The 20558-nt window shown below is 49.2% G+C and overlaps 1 long non-coding RNA gene across 1 annotated transcript in view; it reads right to left on the bottom strand.

The window, feature by feature from the left end:
* Window positions 1-17871: 17871 nt before the first annotated feature.
* The window catches only part of LOC140388423 (uncharacterized), a 29146-nt gene continuing 26459 nt past the window's right edge, over window positions 17872-20558 (bottom strand). Inside the window, exon 3 of the long non-coding RNA XR_011934183.1 lies at window positions 17872-18173. This is a non-coding gene — a long non-coding RNA (uncharacterized lncRNA). The remainder of the gene's footprint in view (window positions 18174-20558) is intronic.

Below are 20558 nucleotides of genomic sequence, written 5' to 3'. Positions count from 1 at the left end.
TAGACTCAAACATAAACACCCCTTTAGGCAACAGTCCTTATAGAAACAGAGGGTGGAATCTTATCAGAATTTGGCAAAGTTTCAGGTTCAGATAAAAAACTGGCATGTAACACTCCAGTTGTACAGACCAGTTTTCTCATGGAAACTTGAGCCTCCTTGCCAAAATAAAATGAGTAAGCGTGGCTTACGCTGGTGTGACGGGACCTCATACTACCAGGAACTGGCTTCAAAGAGATCAGGGCACTCTTTTTAAAGGGTGCCTTGATCAGCGCTACAGCCTAACGGCCCCAGCCCCCATCACGGTGATATTGAGGGCTCTACCCTGATGACATTCATCGCAGGCAACCCACCCCCCTTTCCACATTCATCATCAGCAACCCGCCCCCCCACATTCATCACTGGCAACCCACCCCAACACTCCTTGCTGGCACCTCCCCCTTGGTGTCTGCTCTCCACCCGCCGACCATATATCAATGTCCCTCCACCCCCCCCCCCCCCCAATGCGGCTCCCACTAGAGTTCACCTCTGGCACTGCCCCCTGGCATGCCAACCGATGCCAGGGAGCAGTGCTAGGGTACTGCCCAAGCATGTCATACAACCCCTCTATGTGCTATAGGTACCTCTGCACTCCCGGCAGGATCCCTGAGACTGACCCATGCCTGGCTCACCCAGTTGTAAACCTTGCTGACATGACAAGTGAGGGGTGGATCATTTGGCGGGCTGTTGAATATACTTAATTTAATTCAGATTTATGAATATGTGGTTCACACCCTTTATGAGTGTGAATCTTGCTACTTTGCCGCCTTCGGATGGGGCGAAGTGGGAAATGCTATCTCTCCAGCGAGAATCGTGTTTCCCGATTCTCCCAATATTTCCCGCCCGCACTGCCAATCCCGCAGACGGTGAGTGCGGGTTCAAGATCGCACCCTCAATCTATTATAAAACTCCAGTAATATTACCACAAGGCACGTCCACTATTGCTCTCGTGAAGATACATTACAGAGGTTCTCTCTCTCTCTCCCGACTGTGAAAGCCAAGACTTTAAACAAAACCCTTCTTTCTGGAACAAACAGCCAACACTCTGGGTGGCTGAAGGCTGCTCAATTTGCTTCTTTTCACAGCTCCAACTCAGCAAAGAGCACACTCCAGTGGCCACAACTAGCAATGCATCCAACCTCTCTTTAAACATATATTTTTTTCTTTCATCTGTTTCCAAATGTCCTTATCATTCTTTGAAATTTACCTTCCCCACGATAGAAAAACCTTTTATGTTATCCTTATGACCACTACTTTCGGGTAAATTAAAATTGAATAACTTTGCCGTATCTATTTATGATCTTTTCAAAGTTGTAAAACTCCTTTTTACCTCCCTTTGAAATTCAATGGCCCAAAATCCAAATCCTCTCTTATCTCCTGATGCAAATATATAGCCATGTTGTGTTTATTGTAGAACATCTAACTTGATCCTATTCACTTCAAATGCCTGATTTTCACACCTAGTCCCTTTGATGGTCTCAATTCCAAAGGCAGTCCCCAGCTTAATGAAATTAGGCACACACAGGCCCCACAACCCTGCTTTACAGAATACCACAGTACTGAGAAATATTTTTAAAATAACAGTTTTTTTCACAATACATTAATCATTTTTGATTCAACTACCCCAATGTTCTTCTTGCTAGACTCATATTCTCCATGACATTCACTTCCAAAATTCTGCTGCATGTATCTGTCCTGCAATAGTTCCCTAACACTTTCAAAGGTGCAGACATGCTCAGTCTTCAAAAAATATTAAAATGTGGTCACATAAAATATGCAAATGGGCTTGGGTTCTCCTTTTGGGAGACTTTCCGCTGGAACCGAATAGCATGCGATTCGCGTTCCTGTTCGGGATGCTATTCGGTAAGCGAGTCAGGACATGCAAGTGGGCCTGCGCTCTGTCCACGTGAATTGAGAGCAATTACCATAGCTTCTGGTGTCTGATTAGCTGGGGCTGCTTCTGCGCACTCCACACCCCTAATACTCTCATTCCAGCCAATAAGATGGCTCAAAGGAGATCTGCAACCCCCCCCCCCCCCCCCCCCACTGCCCCCCACCCACTGTTATTGAAAATATGGAAAGATGTGTCATTTGAAACATGGAAGTCTGGCAATATCTGGTCTGAGAGAAACATGAGAGAATACAGGGCAAGATCCCACAAAGGGTTAACTGCAGCTGCCAGGGAAGGATTGTAAAATGCAGATATCCTTGGTCAAGCAGGCTTAGCAAACAAGACAAACAGGATTTTGAATGAAGCCAAAAACAATGGCTCACACCTTCATTGAAAGTAACTATCTTAGTTAGCAGCTGGAAAAGAATGATGAGGTTCAGTTGAATTTGGTGAGAATTCTAGGTGTGAAAATTTGCTAATACCAGGTAAATTAAAGAAAACTGGAGACTATCAGTCTACGAGAAACATAATTTCAAGCCAAAATCAAAGTCAAAATTGAGCTGAGGACACAATTGGAAAATAAAACTATAGAAATGACAGGAATTAAAATTCACACCTCTATTGAAACCAAAGCATTTTGAACACCACAAAGGAAACAGTGTAATCAGATCTATGAGATGAGGTTATGTCAAAATGAATACTTAGTTGGATTAGAATGTTAAGATCAAAGAAACATTTTACAATCAAAGAGAATCAAGAGTTACTTTACAATAAGGTCATAAAAACTAGATAACTGAGAAATATATAAAAACCCGAAGGAAGTGGAGAGCCGGCAGAGCCAGCTCTCATAGAACATAGAAAATACAGCACAGAACAGGCCCTTCGGCCCACGATGTTGTGCCGAACCTTTGTCCTAGATTAATCATAGATTATCATTGAATTTACAGTGCAGAAGGAGGCCATTCAGCCCTTTGAGTCTGCACCGGCTCTTGGAAAGGGCACCCTACCCAAACTCAACACCTCCACCCAACACCAAGGGCAATTTTGGACACTAAGGGCAATTTATCGTGGCCAATCCACCTAACCTGCACATCTTTGGACTGTGGGAGGAAACCGGAGCACCCGGAGGAAACCCACGCAGACATGGGGAGGATGTGCAGACTCATCACAGACAGTGATCCAAGCCGGAATCGAACCTGGGACCCTGGAGCTGTGAAGCAATTGTGCTATCCACAATGCTACCGTTCTGGCCTTAAGAACAAATAAATCTACACTATATCATTTTACCGTAATCCATGTACCTATCCAATAGCTGCTTGAAGGTCCCTAATGTTTCCGACTCAACTACTTCCACAGTCAGTGCATTCCATGCCCCCACTACTCTCTGGGTAAAGAACCTACCTCTTATATCCCTCCTATATCTTCCACCTTTCACTTTAAATTTATGTCCCCTTGTAATGGTTTGTTCCACCCGGGGAAAAAGTCTCTGACTGTCTATCTGTTCCCCGATTATCTTATAAACCTCTATCAAGTCCCCCTCATCCTTCTCCGTTCTAATGAGAAAAGGCCGAGTACCCTCAACCTTTCCTCGTAAGACCTACTCTCCATTCCAGGCAACATCCTGGTAAATCTCCTTTGCACCTTTTCCAAAGCTTCCACATCCTTCCTAAAATGAGGCGACCAGAACTGTACACAGTACTCCAAATGTGGCCTTACCAAAGTTTTGTACAGCTGCATCATCACCTCACGGCTCTTAAATTCAATCCCTCTGTTAATGAACGCGAGCACACCATAGGCCTTCTTCACAGCTCTATCCACTTGAGTGGCAACTTTCAACGATGTATGAACATAGACCCCAAGATCTCTCTGCTCCTCCACATTGCCAAGAACTCTACCGTTAACCCTGTATTCCGCATTCATATTTGTCCTTCCAAAATGGACAACCTCACACTTTTCAGGGTTAAACTCCATCTGCCACTTCTCAGCCCAGCTCTGCATCCTATCTATGTCTCTTTGCAGCCGACAACAGCCCTCCTTACTATCCACAACTCCACCAATCTTTGTATCGTCTGCAAATTTACTGACCCACCCTTCAACTCCCTCATCCAAGTCATTAATGAAAATCACAAACAGCAGAGGACCCAGAACTGATCCCTGCGGTACGCCACTGGTAACTGGGATCCAGGCTGAATATTTGCCATCCACCACCACTCTCTGACTTCTATCGGTTAGCCAGTCCGTTATCCAACTTGCCAAATTTCCCACTATCCCATGCCTCCTTACTTTCTGAAGTAAAAGCTTCCTGGACACACTGCACAAACACCACCCCATCCAAGCTATTTGATCTAAAGAGTTTCCACTCAATATTTGGGAAGTTAAAGTCACCCATGACTACTACCCTGTGACTTCTGCACCTTTCCAAAATCTGTTTCCCAATCTGTTCCTCCACATCTCTGCTACTATTGGGGGGCCTATAGAAAACTCCTAACAAGGTGACTGCTCCTTTCCTATTTCTGACTTCATAGCTCGGTACATGGGAAAGATAGGACACAGCAAACGAGCTCATCAGCGAATACATCTAAAGAAGAGCAGATTTTAAAAAGAAGATTGTTTGTCAAGTTGGGCCTGAAGGTCCCTTCAACCAACCAGAAGGATCCAGTAGCAAGATCTTTTTACTTTTCTGTAAAGACAGTGATTGCATCTTTAAAAAAAAAAAAAATAATAATAAAATAACTTAAAAGTTTTAACCTGAAACAGTGGTTATTAGCCTACTTTACTTACTTAGCAACGCAGGACCCAGGATATCAATGCTACTGAGGGGTAAGTAGGTAAAATTCTTCGGTGAAGGTATGGGTTATACCGGGAGATAAGTTGAAAATATAGTTTGTCCTGAATAGCACCCACTGAAGCCTGAATCGGAGTCGGGGAGTGAGAATTCCTGTTCACCATTTAGAATATCGACCTTTTTTTTGGTATAGCGGGAATTCTAAGAATAGTGGTGAGTTTTTAATTTCACCACCCACCCACCACCACCACCACTGATTTCAGGAACGTGGGCTGGACTGCATGCTGGAGGCAGTGGAGGAGGGAAGGGACACCCTCTTCCCCAGGTGAGAACATAGAACATACAGTGCAGAAGGAGGCCATTCGGCCCATCGAGTCTGCACTGACACATTTAAGTCCTCACTTCCACCCTATCCCCCTAACCCAATAACCCCACCTAACCTTTTTGGTCACTAAGGACACTTTATCATGGCCAATCCACCTAACCTGCACATCTTTGGACTGTGGGAGGAAACCGGAGCACCCGGAGGAAACCCACGCAGGCACGGGGAGAACATGCAGACTCCGCACAGACAGTGACCCAGTGGGGAATCGAACCTGGGACCCTGGCGCTGTGAAGCAACAGTGCTATTCACTTGTGCTACCGTGCTGCCCAAGCCAGCTGTAGTCAACAGAGCCTGGGAGGAGGTGGCAGAAGCGGTCAATGCTGCCAGCCTGACGAGGAGGACTGGAACCCAATGCCACAAAAAGATGAATGACCCCCTCAGGGCAGCTCGGGTGAGTCACAACCTGTGTGCCCCTGGCATCACTCCTGTCCCTCACTCCTTACATCACCTCCCCACTACTCTGGAGGTCAACCACACCCCACCTGCCTACATCTCCCTTACAACCCACCCTCCATTAAACTTTAGCACATGTATTATCCTCATTGGCCAGGAGTCTTGCACACACATGCCACCAGCTACCCCTCCATAGAACATACCTCCCAGCATCTCACTATGTCCTTTCTGTGTGCTCTAGGATATGGTGGCCCATGACAGACAGGAGTGGCAGAAGACTGGAGATGGTATCCCAGATATTCCTGTCCAAACCCCGGTGGAGGAGAGGGCATTGCAGCTAGCGGGTGAGGCCGGGGCTGCTATGGAGGTTGGTATGTGGCAAACAAGTGAGAGCGCAATACAATGCTGATGTCCCTATAGCAAGGGGGGGTCACCCTTCTCCCACAGACTACTCCATCCCAAGATCTCACCATGTAATTTGTCTTGCAAGATCACCATCAGGTGCAGTCAGGCCGTCTGGGTTCATTGTCCCCAGCCACATCTCCAACAAACCCGGAACACCAATCCTGGGAAGATATCGACTTCTCATCAGTGCATTCACCTGCACCCCCCACCATCGCCGAGACTATCACCTCAGTGGGAAATTTTAGTGAAGAGGCTCCTGGGTCACCTTCTGGTGCACATTTCACACATGTTGCAGGTAGAGGAAGGGACTCCCGAGGGAAAGGCCAATTGGAGGGATTCTCAATCCCAGGGAAGAGCTGTAGTCTGTATGATCCCCTCACAGAGCCAGATGGGGGTGTCAGCAACTTTCCAGCAGCTGCAGGTACAGCTGGAGGAGTCTAATTGGATTCAGGAGCAGGAGATGGTGCTGATAATACGTAGCACCCTAGGGTGGCACCCATGGTGGAATATCTGGAGCATGAAGTCGGAGCCATGGGTCAAGACATCCAAAACTTGGGGCATATTGTGCGGTCGATGTCTGAGCTGCAGGACAGGGGAACCTAGTCACAGGTAGACACGTCCCAGCCCCACATGAACATTGCTGCAGTGCTCCAGAGCGTGGCCCATTCAAAAAGGGTCATGGCTGAGGGCATCAAGAGTATTAGTCAGGTGACAATCTAGAGCTGCTATGAGGTAGTTGTTATTACAGAGACATGGCTGCAGGATGGTTGGGACTGGGAACTAAATATACCTGGTTATAAAGTTTACAGGAAGGGCAGGGAAATGAAATGAAATGAAATGAAAATCGCTTATTGTCACGAGTAGGCTTCAATGAAGTTACTGTGAAAAGCCCCTAGTCGCCACATTCCGGCACCTGTTCGGGGAGGCTGGTACGGGAATTGAACCGTGCTGCTGGCCTGCCTTGGTCTGCTTTAAAAGAGATGATACAGAGGTGTGGAGTCTTACCGATTAGAAATACTATCACCTTAATGGTGAGGGAGGTTATAATGAGGGTAAAGCATCCAGTGGAGATGTTATGGGTAGAACTGAGGAACAAAAAAGAATCTAAAATTGTAATGAGTGATGTGTATTGACCCCCCTGGTAGCCGTTCTGAGGTGCCAGGTTGTATAAAAGCAGAAATTAGGCAAGTGTGTAGCAAAGACAGAGTAGTATTAATGATGAATTTCAACTTACATATAGACTGGGAGAGGCAGACAAGCACCTGTCAGAAAGGTAGTGAATTTCTGGAATATGTGCGGGCTAGTTTCCTGCAGCAATATGTTCTAAATGCAACAAGGCAGCATGGTAGCATAGTGGTTAGCACTATGGCTTCACAGCGCCAGGGTCCCAAATTCGATTCCCGGCTTGGGTCACTGTCTGTGCGGAGTCTGCACGTTCTCCCTGTGTCTGCGTGGGTTTCCTCCAGGTGCTCCGGTTTCCTCCCACAAGTCCCGAAGGACGTGCTGTTAGGTAATTTGGACATTCTGAATTCTCCCTCTGTGTACCCGACTAGGGTTTTTTCAAGTAACTTCATTGCAGTGTTAATGTAAGCCTACTTGTGACAATAAAGATTATTATTATTATCAAGGTGACAGGCAATATTAGATTTAATTATGAGTAATGAGCCCAATTTAATTAGTAGCCTAACTGTGCGTGAACATTTATCAAATAGTGATCTCAACATGTTTGAATTCAGTGTAGCGTTTGAAAGTGAAAAGCACATTTCAAAGACGAGAATTTTAGATTGGGTAAGGCTGACTTTAACAGGATGAGACAGAGACTGTCCACAGCAAACTGGGAAAGTCTGTTAATGGGTCAAACAACTGAAGATTAGTGGGAAATATTTAAAGAAACATTTAATGAGGTACTGAGCATGTATAAAGCCCTGAGAGAAAAAGGCTCCAAGTCACAAAAAAACAACCATGGACAACTAAAGGGGTGAGGACTGGCATAAAACTAAAAAAGAGGGCTTACAAAAATGCACAGATCCGGACGAATGGGATAGGTACAAAGACCAGCAAAGCGTCACAAAGCAGCATATAAGGGCTACTAAAAGAAATTATGAAAGGAAACTGGCAAGGGACATCAAAATTAATAAGAAGAAATGTGAGAATTATATAAAGGCAAAGCAGGTGGTGAAGATCAATATAGGCCTACTAAAAGCTGAAAATGGAGATATTGTCAGTGAGTATGGCGACACGGCAGACATGTTGAATTACTTACTTTGCTTCAGTATTTACAGTAGAAAAGGAGGATAACTTGTCAGAAGTCCCGAAAAAATTAATAATCAACATAGGACAGGGACTCAGTACAATTAATTAAGTACAATCTCACTAACTAGGAAATTAATGTAACTAAAGAGTGACAACGCCCAGGATGTTGATTGTGGTGAATTCAGTGATGGTAATGCAATTGAATGTCAAGGGGCAGTGGTTAGATCCTCTCTTGTAGGAGATGGCCATTGCCTGGCACTTGTGTGGCGCGAATGTATCTTGCCACTTGTCAGCCTAATCTTGAATATTGTCCAGGTCTTGATTCATTTGGACATGGACTGCTTCATTATCTGAGGAGTCACAAATGGTGCTGAACGTTGTGCAGTCATCTGCAAACATCTCCACTTCTGACCTTATAATGGAAGTGAGGTCATTGATGAAGCAGCTGAAGATGGTTGGGCCGAGGACACTACCCTAGGAACTCCAGCAGCAATGTCCTGGAGTTGACATGATTGACCTCCAACCACCACAACCATCTTCCTTTGTGCCAGGTATGACTCCAACCAGTAGAGGGTTTCCCCCCTGATTCCCATTGTCTCCAGTTCAGCTAGGGCTCCTTGATGGCTCGGTCAAATGATGTCTTGATGTCAAGCGTAGCACCTCTCACCTCAGCTCTTTTGTCCATGTTTGAGCCAAGGCTGTAGTGAGGTCAGGAGCTTAGTGACCCTGGCAAAACCCAAACTGAGCATCCATGAGCAGGTTATTGCTGAGTAAGTGCCGCTTGATAGCACTGTTGATGACTCCTTCCATCACTTTGCTGATGATGAAGAATAGACTGACAGGGCGGTAATTGGCTGGGTTGGATTTGTCCTGTTTCCTGTTTGCATATGTCACTCCATTGTTTAGGAAGGGTGAAAGGGGGAAACCAGGGAATTACAGACCAGTTAGCCTAACATCTGTGGTGGGGTATTTGCTGGAATCTATAATCAAGGATGGGTTAACTGAACACCTTGAAAATATATGGTTGATCAGGGAGAGCCAGCATGGAACGGAAGATCATGCCTGACCAATCTTATTGAATTGTTTGAAGACGTGACGAAGCTAGTTGACAGGGGAATGTCTATGGATGTCATTTATATGGACTTCCAGAAGGTAATTGATAAAGTCCCACGCAAGAGACTGTTAACCAAGGTGGAAGCCCACGGAGTTGAGGGCAAATTATTGATATGGTTAGGAAATTGATTGAGTGGTAGGCGACAGAGAGTGGGGACATTGGGTAATTACTCGAATTGGCAGGAGGTGACTAGTGATGTACCACAAGGATCTGTATTTGGGTCTCAATTATGTTGACTATTCGTTAACGACTTGGATGATGGCATAGAAAGTCATATATCCAAATTTGCAGATGATGCAACATTAGGGGACATTGTAGACAGCCTAGATGAAGCATAACATTGCAAGGAGATATTGACAGATGAGGTGAATGGACAAAATTATGGCAGATGGAATTTAATGTAAGCAATTGTAAGATTATCCATTTTGGACCAAAAAAGGAGAGAGCAGAGTGCTTTCTAATTGGAAAAGGTTAGGTTCAGTGGATATCCAAAGAGGATTCAGCTGTATAGGTCCAAATGCCAGGAACAAGTGCAGAAAATAATCAAAAAGGCTAATGGAATGCTTGACTTTATATCAAGAGGATTGGAGTGTAAATATATAGGGGTTATGGTGCAGCTCTACAAAACCCTGATTAGACCCCAATTAGAGTATTGTGAGCTATTCTGGGCACCACACCCTAGGAAGGATATTTTGTCCATGGAGGGAGTGCAACATGAGTTTACAAAAATGATACTTGGATTACAGGGATTGAGTTACGAGGAGAGATTACTCAAATTGAACTTGTTTTTGCTAGAATTTAGGCGGTTAAGGGGTGATCTGATCGATGTATTCAAGATATTACCATGGAAAGACAGGGTAGATGAAGATGAACTATTTTGACTAGTTAAGATTATAAAACTTTGGAGCATAGTCTAAAAATTAGGGCTAGACCATTCAAGAGAGATGTTAAGAAGAACTTCTTCCCTCAAAGGGTGGTAGAAGTTTGTAACTCTCTCCACAAACAGCAGTTGAAGCTAGATCAGTTGTTGATTTTAAATCTGAGATAGAAAGAGTTTTGTTAATCAAAGATATTAAGGGATAAGGTTTGAGGGGCAGAATGGCCTACTCCTGTTCCTATGTTTACTATGACAGAGCGGTGAGGGACATATCTCACTCGTTGAGGGACATGTCCCAGTCTCATTGGTCTATGGCTGTGAACATCAAGACCATAGGTCAGATGAGGGCTGGCCTCCAGGACTGGCAGCGTCAGGTGACGTTGACGCCTCTGGATCTGACTCTGGCCTCACCTCTGCCCCATGGAGCAGTGTGGTGGCCCAGGGGAGAGGGAAGTGATGGGGCCTACGTCAGTGTCTCCTGCAGTGGAGATGTTGGAACTCCTCAGCCCTTCCGAATCCCCATCTGACACTGGCGCATCTCAAATTCCAAGGGCAGAAGAGAGTGGCATGTCATCACCTATGACACCCAAAGGTCAGCCGGGCCTATCCAGTTCTAGGCCTTCCAGAGGACGGCCGCCAAAGACATCACAGATCAGAGGGGAAGACATGTAGCAGGCCACCTCCACTTCTGATGCGCTGTCTGGGTTACACCTAGAAGGAGCGGTAGGCCACGGAAAATAAGAAAGTTAGATAACACTTGAGTTGGCACGGGTGTAGCACATAGGTGATAGTTAGGGGTTAGGGCACAACAATATACATACTCACCATAAAACACTTCAGCACAAACAGTTTGACCTGCCTCTAAACTCCATCTGATGTGTGTTAGGGACGGGCTGGGTCTGGATATAAAAGGTGTGCCGAGTGGGTGTGTATGTGTGAATGTGTGTGTGTGCGGAGGGGGGGCTGCTGAGGATGGGGCAGGGCAGGGCCCCCATGACACATGAACGTTCCACATGGTGTCACCTGTAGAAAGAAGTGGCAGGACACAGGGCGAGAAGTGTGACCCCCCCTGTATGACAGCTTACCTAGTTAGTGAACCCTAACCGTTCACCATCTCCCAAAACCGCCCCAATCTACTAACTCCCCTCACCCCCCCCCAAAGGATATATGGGCCCCTGAGATGGAATAGCCAGCACACACACAGGGGTCACCCAGGCAGACAGTAGAAGGTTATCATAAAGGCAGGAGTCAGACTTTCCCAGACAATGAGGAGCACCAGAACTCATATCACAGCGGGTCGTCATCATCCTCTGTCCTGTGGACAAGACCTGCTGATACTACCAATCCAGGGCCAACACCCTGTGGTGATGTTGGTAGGACCTTTGGAGGGGGGAAGGGGAGCGGGAAGAAATGGAAAGATAGGGGGCAGGTGGAGTGGAAGACTGAGGGACAGGGAAGGTGGAGGGGAAGACTGAGAGACAGGGAAGATGGAGTGGAAGACTGAGGGACAAGGAAGGGGTGAGGGGTCATGGGGAAGGGGATTTCATGTTGAAGTGGGGGAGGGAGTGGAAATGGAGAGGTGCAACAGAGTGCTGGAGTTGCCAGTGGCCAGACCTCTTGTTGGAAAATCTGGAGATGATGAGATTGTCCGATGTGCAACAGCCCTGGGTCACACATTGGGTGGCATGACCTGCCAGCCCGGGCTCCACACCAAGTTCACCCTGGACACTCTCCTTGTCCGATGAGGCCTGACATTCTTCCTCCAAACTCCACACGGACAGTGATCTGGGGCCGGGATCGAACCCAGGTCCTCGGCGCCATGAGGCAGCAGTGCTAACCACTTGATGCACGATCAATTGCACAAAGACTAAAGTTGGGTACAACTGTGGCTTTATTACAGTCGGATGTGTGGCCTGCTGCTGCAGCTGGTGAAATGGCAGGGCACTAGAGGTCATACATATTTATACAGTTCTCCCTGGGTGGAGCCAGCCGGCAGGAGCTACCGGCGAACCTATAGTGCAGGTCCTACCTTACATCTCCTATTACAGTGGTTCACCACATTCACCCCCTGTTAAAAATGAGTCCGGCGGGGGTGACGTGAAACTATATACAATTAGTGCAATTATGTACAGTGGTAGCAAAAGAAAAGTCCATGTTGACGGTCCGGAGTCCGTCAAAGGTTTAGCCGGTCCGGTGCTTTGGTGCTTCGTTGGGAGCGGCATAACAGTGGTGGCGAAGTCAGTGCTGGCGGTGGTGGAGGTGGCCCCGATGGTGGCGGTGCTGATGCTGGCCAGTCATCGGGGAACTCCGGTAGCGTGCCGAAGTCCTCTTTGTCCTCTTGTGCAGAAAAGCGGAGGGGGGTGGTCAGGTGGGGTCAATATTGGCGGCGCGGTGGGAGCGCATTGGTGGGGGTGTGTGTTGGGGTGGAACCTGACGGTGCCAATCCCTGAGTGGGACAGTATCTTGGCGGCCGTCGGGGAACTCAACGTAGGCATATTGAGGGTTGGCATGGAGCAGGTGAACCCTGTCCACCAAGAGGTCTGCCTTGTGGAGTCGGACGTGCCTACGGAGAAGGACCGGTCCTGGAGCAGCAAGCCAAGTCGGGAGCGACATCCCGGATGTAGACTTCCTGGGGAAGGTAAAAACACGTTCATGGGGTGTGTTATTAGTGGTGGTGCACAATAGTGACCGGATGGAGTGCAGAGTGTCAGGGAGGACCTCCTGCCAGCAAGAGGGTGGGAGGCTCCTGTACCGTAGGGCCAGCTGGACGGTCCTCCATACCGTCCCATTCTCCCGTTCTACTTGCCCGTTTCCCCGAGGGTTGCAGCTGGTCGTCCTGCTGGAGGCTATACCCCTGCTGAGCAGGAACTGACACAGCTCATCGCTCATGAATGAGGATCCCCTGTGACTGTGGATGTAGGCGGGGAAACCGAACAGAGCGAAAATGGTGCTGAGGGCCTTGATGACGGTGTAAGACGTCATATCGGGGCATGGGATGGCGAAGGGGAATCTGGAGTACTCATCGACCACACTGAGAATGTACGTGTTATGGTCGTTGGAGGGGAGGGGCCCTTTGAAATCCACGCTGAGGCGTTCAAAGGGGCGGGAAGCCTTCACTAGGCGCGCACAGTCCGGCCGGTAGAAGTTTGGCTTGCACTCCGCACAGACCTGGCAGTCCCTGGTGACTGTCCTTACTTCCTCAACGGAGTAGGGCAGATTGCGAGCTTTGACCAGATGGTACAATCGAGTGACCCCCCGGGTGACAAAGGCTGTCGTGTAGGGCCCGGAGGTGGTCCACTTGTGCGCTGGCACATGTACCTCGGGAGAGGGCGTCTGGAGGCTCGTTGAGTTTACCGGGGGCGATACAAGATCTCGTAATTATAGGTGGAGAGCTCGATTCTCCACCGCATGATTTTATCATTTTTTATCTTGCTTCGCTGTGTGTTATTGAACATGAAGGCAACCGACCGTTGGTCCGGAAGGAGAGTGAATCTCTTACCGGCCAGGTAATGCCTCCAATGCCGCACCGCTTCAATGATAGCTTGGGCCTCCTTCTCGACGGATGAGTGTCGAATTTCAGAAGCATGAAGGGTGTGGGAAAAGAATGCCACGGGCCTGTCTGCCTGGTTTAGAGTGGCGGCAAGGGTGATGTGTGAAGCGTCGCTTTCTACTTGGAAAGGCAGTGATTCGTCCACTGCGGCATCCTGGCCTTGGCGATGTCTGCTCTGATGCGGCGAAAGCATGTTGTGCCTCGGCTGCAAGTGGGAATTGGGTGGACTGAATGAGTGGGCGGGCCTTGTCCGCATAGTTTGGGACCCCCTGAGCGCAGTAGGAAAAGAACCCCAGGCAGCGTTTGAGGGCCTTGGGGTAGTGGGGGACTGGAAGTTCCATGAGGGGGCGCATGCGGTCGGGGTCGGGCCCGAGAAGTCCATTTTGGACTATATAGCCGAGAATGGCTAACCGGGTTGTGCTGAACACACACTTCTCTTTGTTGAGAAGAGTGGCAGAGCGGAGGAATTTATCGAGGTTGGCATCGTGGTCCTGCTGGTCATGGCCGCAGATGGTGACATTATCAAAGTACGGAAAGGTGGCCCGCAAACCATACTGGTCGACCATTCGTTCCATCTCTCTTTGGAGACCGAGACCCCATTTGTGACACCGAAAGGGACCCTAAGGAAGTGGTAGAGGCGAACGTCCGCCTCGAAGGCCGTGTATGGCCGGTCCGACTTCCGGATGGGGAGCTGGTGGTAGGCGGATTTCAGGTCAATTGTTGAGAAGACCCGGTACTGCGAAATCTGATTGACCATATCAGATATGCGTGGGAGGGGGGTACGCGTCGAGCTGCGTGTACCGATTGATGGTCTGACTGTAGTCCACGACCATCCTGTTTCTCCCCAGTTTTAACCACTACCACTTGGGCTCTCCAGGGGCTGTTGCTGGCCTCGATAATACCCTCCTTAAGCAGCCGCTGGACTTCGGACCTGATGAAGGTCTTGTCCTGGGTGCTGTACCGTCTGCTCCTAGTGGCAACAGGCTTGCAATCCGCAGTTAGATCAGCAAATAGGGAGGGGGGATCGACCTTGAGGGTCACGAGGCCGCAAATGGTAAGGGGGGGGTAAGGGCCCGCCGAATTTGAAGGTGAGGCTCTGGAGGTTGCACTGGAAGTCCAGGCCCAACAGAAGTGCAGCGCAGAGATTAGGAAGGACATAGAGACGGAAGTTACTAAATTCTACGCCCTGGACCGTGAGGGTGACTGTACAAAAGCCTCGGATTGGAACGGAGTGGGATCCGGAGGCTAGGGAGGTCCTTTGATTGGCAGGGTGGACCGTGAGGGAGCATCGCCTTACCATATCTGGCTGAACGAAGCTTTCGGTGCTCCCAGAGTCCAGCAGGCACGAGGTCGCGTGGCCGTTGATTTTAACCGCCGTCGACACGGTGGCCAGGTTGTGCGGGCGAGATTGGTCCAGCGTCATTGACGCGAGCTGCGGGTAGCCATCGGATGCTTCGGGTGGCGAGCATGTGCGGTTCCGATGCCTAGATGTCCGGGGACCCTGTGGGGGACAGGATGGCGGCGCCCATGGTGGTGTCGGGACAAGATGGCGGCGCCCATGATGCGCACATTGTGGGGTCGGGACAAGATGGCGGCGCCCATTAATCGCACATGGACCTGGGAGGAGAAGATGGTGGCTCCCATTGTGCGCCTGGCGTGGGGGAAGGGGACGATAGCGGGCGCGATCGCAGCGACTGCACGGGCCTGGCACACAGCTGCGAAGTGGCCCTTTTTTCTGCAAGCTTTACAAACGGCAGTGCGGGCCGGGCAGTGTTGGCGGGGGCGCTTCTGCTGACCGCAGAAGTAGCAGCGGGGACCCCCGGGGTGCGCGGATCGGCGTGCAGCGCAGGTGTATTGCGAAGGCAGGGCCCCGGCTGAGGTCATCGGCAGGGTCCAGGAGGGGTAGGAAAGAGTAGAAGGGTGGGCAGCGTGGCGGGAGTGGTACGATTGTACGTTACGGGACGCGACCGTCATGGAGAGCGCCATGGTTTTCGTTTCCGCCAGTTTGAGCGTGGCCCCTTGCAGCAATCGTTCTCAGATGCGGTCCGACGCAATCCCTGTCACGAAGGCATCGCGCATGAGGAGATTCGAGTATTCGGCGACCGTGGTGGCCTGACAGTCACAGTCCCGGACGAGTGGGATTAGAGCTCGCCAGAAGTCTTCGATGGACTCACCAGGTAGTTGCGAGCGGGTGGCAAGTACATGCCTGGCGAGAGCGTGTTTGTCTTCTGCGCATAGTGTTCTTTGAGGAGTTCCATTTCTTTTGTGTAAGTCGTGGCGTCTTGGATCAACGGGAACACGCTGGAGCTCAGTCTGGAGTACAGGATGTTTATCTTCTGAGCCGCCGTTGGCGCGGGGTCCGCCGCGTTGATGTAAGCCTCGAAACATGCAAGCCAGTGAGTAAAGTCTTTCCTGGCGTTGGGAGGGTGCGGATCCAGCTGCAGGTGATCGGGCTTAATTCGGATATCCATTCTGTGGAAAATCTGACTGTAATAAATTGATGCACGATCAATTGCACAAAGACTAAAGTTGGGTACAACTGTGGCTTAAGTCAGATGTGTGGCCTCATGCTGCAGCTGGCTAAATGGCAGGGCACTGGAGGTCATACATATTTATACAGTTCTCCGTGGACGGAGCCAGCCATCAGGAGGTACCGGCGAACCTGTAGTGCAGGTCCTACCTTACATCTCCTATTACAGTGATTCACTACACCACTGCCCCACCAGAAGCGCATCTTGAGGATGCTGATTCCCGGTTGCTGCATGGTCGTCGTTTTAATGGGTACATTATTCATTTCCTAGCAGCTAACTGGCGGGGTGCAGTGGAAGCAAATTTCTTGGATGTAATTTGGTATGGTGTGTAATTTACTTATGAGGAGACCATTTGGCCCTTCAGGCCTGCACTAGCATGACGGCTGATCTGGTTGTGGTCTCAGCTCCACCTCCTTGCCTGCACCCTTGTCTAATGAAAATTTATCTAACTCAGCCTTGAATTAATTAAAAAACTCAGCCTCCACTACTTTCTGGGGAAGAGAATTTCACACAGTAATGCAGGGATTTTCAAAGTGCGGGTTGCAACCTGTAGGTGCGGGTGGTTGGAGAGTCGCAGAGCGATCGGTCTTGCCGTTCCAGAGGTGATCCCGATTGTGGGAGAAGCGCACAATGGCCACCACCGGCTTTTTCATTGGGAGCTGTTGCACCTTTAAAATGAAATTAAATAAGTCTGTGTGGAATATTCTGGCCAGAAACGGCAGCAGAGAGCAGGTCACACACCCAACGCATACATCTGACGTCAAGTGCCTTCCATGTACGTGCTTCTGGCGCCAAATCAAGGAGCAGAGTTGTTTCCGTTTTCCAGCTGCTGGGAAGAGGACTGTGAAGATGGATTGTTTTCTTCAAAGAGACGACCAGAGACTCAAATATGCAGTGTACCTATTAGACAGAACCGCACAATAGAATCTACTGGAGAGAACTGCGCAGTAGTGTCCATAGCAGGACAGAGCAGTGCTAGTGTTAGCTCTGTACAGAGCTCCAGTGCCTCTGGTTCACAGCTTACAAAGAAGCAACTTAACAGGACAGGGGCTGGGGATGCAGAGCCTATCACTGACACCGGTACCAATGTTGACAGGGACGGGTAGTGAGGATAGAGGATCCCACATCACAGGCCAGGTGCCACTCACTAATGGGGACATGGGTGTAATGCAGACGACAACATATCGAAGGGGCTGGTGAGGGGTGGGGTGGAGGGGACATGTTGAGTGTGGCACAACACTAAACTCAGGGTGACCATGTATCCTGGTGGTTTTGGATGGGCAAGGGAATCCTCATCTTGCTAACATTTCTGAGGTATGGTGTTGTCTCACCATCCACCCCGAATCAGTTGTTACTCGATATTCACCAACATTAATAGTTGCATTTCTTTTCCTCAGAAAGATAAATTATTGATTTAAGTAGGACACAAAGCAGGTCACGTGACTTTTGTACTTAGTTTATCACATTGTGTTGATATGGCTATGTATGTTATATTGCAAATTCTCTTCACCATCAAGATTATTTAACAGGCTCTCATGCTGTTGATTGAGTGGGTATAAACAGTTACCCTTCTCAAGGGTAATTACAGATGGGTAATAAATGCTTGGCTTTTGTGTTTGGTGTTCGATGTCTAGCAAGGAAACAACTTGACTTGTCCAAACAAGGATCTTTATTGAATCCACATGGAAAGATAACGATCTGTTACAGAGCAAGTTATCATGGAGTTTCTTTGAACTCCTCTGGAACTACACCTAGCACAACGGTTCACTTTTACAACCATCCTCTTGTGACTGGACGTGCCCCCACTTATAATGGAGTGCCTTGTCACATGACCACTGTCTTGAGACTGCAAGGTGTATCGGTACTGCCACCTGCTGGTTGGAGGTTGCACCATCAGCCATCTATGATATTGCTTACAGGCATATCCCCACATTGGCTAGCACCACGCACATCCTGTGACAAAAAAAAACGAAAAAAGAACCGGCACGTTAAATTTCAAAAAGCTTTTAGATTTTAATGGGTTTTAAATGAGTCAAGTATTTGAAAGGCTAGTGATAGCAATCTCTGTAATTTAAGTTTCCAAGCTTTGAGTGCAACCACAGGGTGAATGTATAAGGTTTCTTTGCTGAACAATTGGAATTAGAGTTCATTTAGGTCATCAGAATAGCTCTGTCAGCACAGTATCTGAGCACTGTGCGGGCAATGACAATGCCTAGACCAGAGTGCAACTTCATACAAACAGCTCCACAAAAGATAGCATATATATATATATATATGCTGAACAAACAGATAATCTGGACAGCACTTGATAAAGAAATTAAAGAATTTGGATTGACACCGTGGGCACAATTCTCCCAAAATTTTTCGAAGTGTGACCTCCGGTGGGAAACGCAGTGTGATTCCCGCTGGGGGGTTCATTGTGATTCTGATCGTAATCCACCCACACTTAAGAGGGGTGGGGCCTAAGCACGCCAGCAAGCCCAACTTGGGGCTTCCATCCGATCTCAAAATGAGTTTAAAGACCCTCCACCGACATTGTGGCCCTCTGCAGACAAGGGGAACACCCCAAACCTGGACAACGGAGGGACAACCTCTCCCCACCACTAAATATTCAGAAATATTCAAATCACCAACCCCACTATGCAAACATCAGGATGACCCAGCCACCTATCCTCACCGGCACCAAATCCCCCTCCCCAAGGATCGCTGGCATTGGGGCCATCCCAATGGATCTCCCATAGGCCCTGCTCCTTGACAGTGCCAATCTGGCAGTGCCAGGTTTCCATGGACTGCCATGCCATATCCCCAACCATCCATGCGCTACAATGACCTCAGAGCCCCCTAGCATGGTCATCCTTTTGTGGAGACCAATAGTGATTTGGGCTGGCTTCACGTTGCGCCGGTGGGTGGGAGAATTGCAGCAGCCGGAGAATTCTGCTTAAAACAATCTGTTTACCGACCGATCCAAATCCTGTTTTGGGCTACTCCCTGAATTCTCCCAACGTAGTGGGATTTGCTATGGGCACAAAGTAGATCGCAAATAGCCCCCCCTTGTCTAATCATGATGCTTTTAAAGGTTTTAGGGCACGATCTTCCAGCAGTAAATAGTGCGAGAGAACAAAAATGTGCCAGGTGCCAGTTTGTAATGCAACCTGCCCGCTCCCGTAGGTAAAATTGGGATCTCGCCATAGCGTGGAGAGAAACCAATTATCACCACTTAAGCCCCATTTCCATACAATTAACGAGACCCACCCGTTAGCCAATGGCCTCCCATCATTCGATTAGTACTCCTTTTTAAAAGCGTGAACTTGGCGGAAGGACTTCTGTGGCGAGCCGAGGAGGTGAGTAGCCATCTTTGCTCACAGGCAAAGAGCCGGGGATGCTGGGCTTCCTGCCCCTGTGCTCGGTGGAGGACCCTCCACAGGGGTGGGCCGCCATGGGAAGGTGGGGGGGGGGGGGGGGGCAACTGCTCGTTGCACCATCATGCCAACTCCTGGATCATGTGTGCCTGTTCTTGGGGCAACCTTTGTCTCTACCCATATGCCCCACTGACCACTCATAATCCCCACCAACTGCCAAGACTTTGGCCGTACGGCTGAAGGCTATTGCTAATAGGGAATTGGCAATCGTGGTTAGGTGAGTACTTCACACAACCCAAGTGGATTACCATGGGTGGGCATGCCATGTAGCATGTGGGAGTCATTGCCTAGCATCCCAATCGCACCTTGATGCCTGGACAATGTGCCTGAACAATGTGGGAGGCACCAAACACACAGCAGCCAACATCCGAAAACCCAGGGGATGGGACACAGCTCTGGGCCACATCTCCACATCTGGAGGGTGGGTGAGTGCCACGGGGAGGGGACCAGCCCTGCAGTCCGGTTGACGTTGTGAGCGGGTACTGGAGTACAGGGTCTGGGGCCTGGTAAGGTGGCCGGCTATGGCTGGGTGTGTGTGGGCATCAGGGGCGAGGAGGGGATCAGTACAGGATTGGAGGGTCCTGGGGTGAGAACCACCGCTGTTTGTCAGTATAACACTCTCTCCCACTTCTTTACAGAAATTGAACATTTTGGCCGGGATTCCGGAAGCAGAGGTTGCCCTAGTGGTGCTGATGCTACGCAATGCGGCCAGACGCCGGAGAAGGCGGCAGCCCATGTGCCGTACCCTGCCTCACACCCAGAGAACCAAGCCGCCCATCAGGCTAGGGAGGAACCCGGGGGGGGGAGTCCCGCTTCGGGCCAGGGTGTACAGGCACCACTGGTCCTTTGAACAAATGACAGACAGCGCGTGCCGCTGGCGGCTCCGCCTCAACAACGAGACAGTGCGGCACTTGAGCCA

The sequence above is a fragment of the Scyliorhinus torazame genome, chromosome 13, assembly GCF_047496885.1.
Source record: "Scyliorhinus torazame isolate Kashiwa2021f chromosome 13, sScyTor2.1, whole genome shotgun sequence".
NCBI lineage: Eukaryota > Metazoa > Chordata > Chondrichthyes > Carcharhiniformes > Scyliorhinidae > Scyliorhinus > Scyliorhinus torazame.
This window is presented reverse-complemented; position numbering and strand designations above follow the sequence as displayed.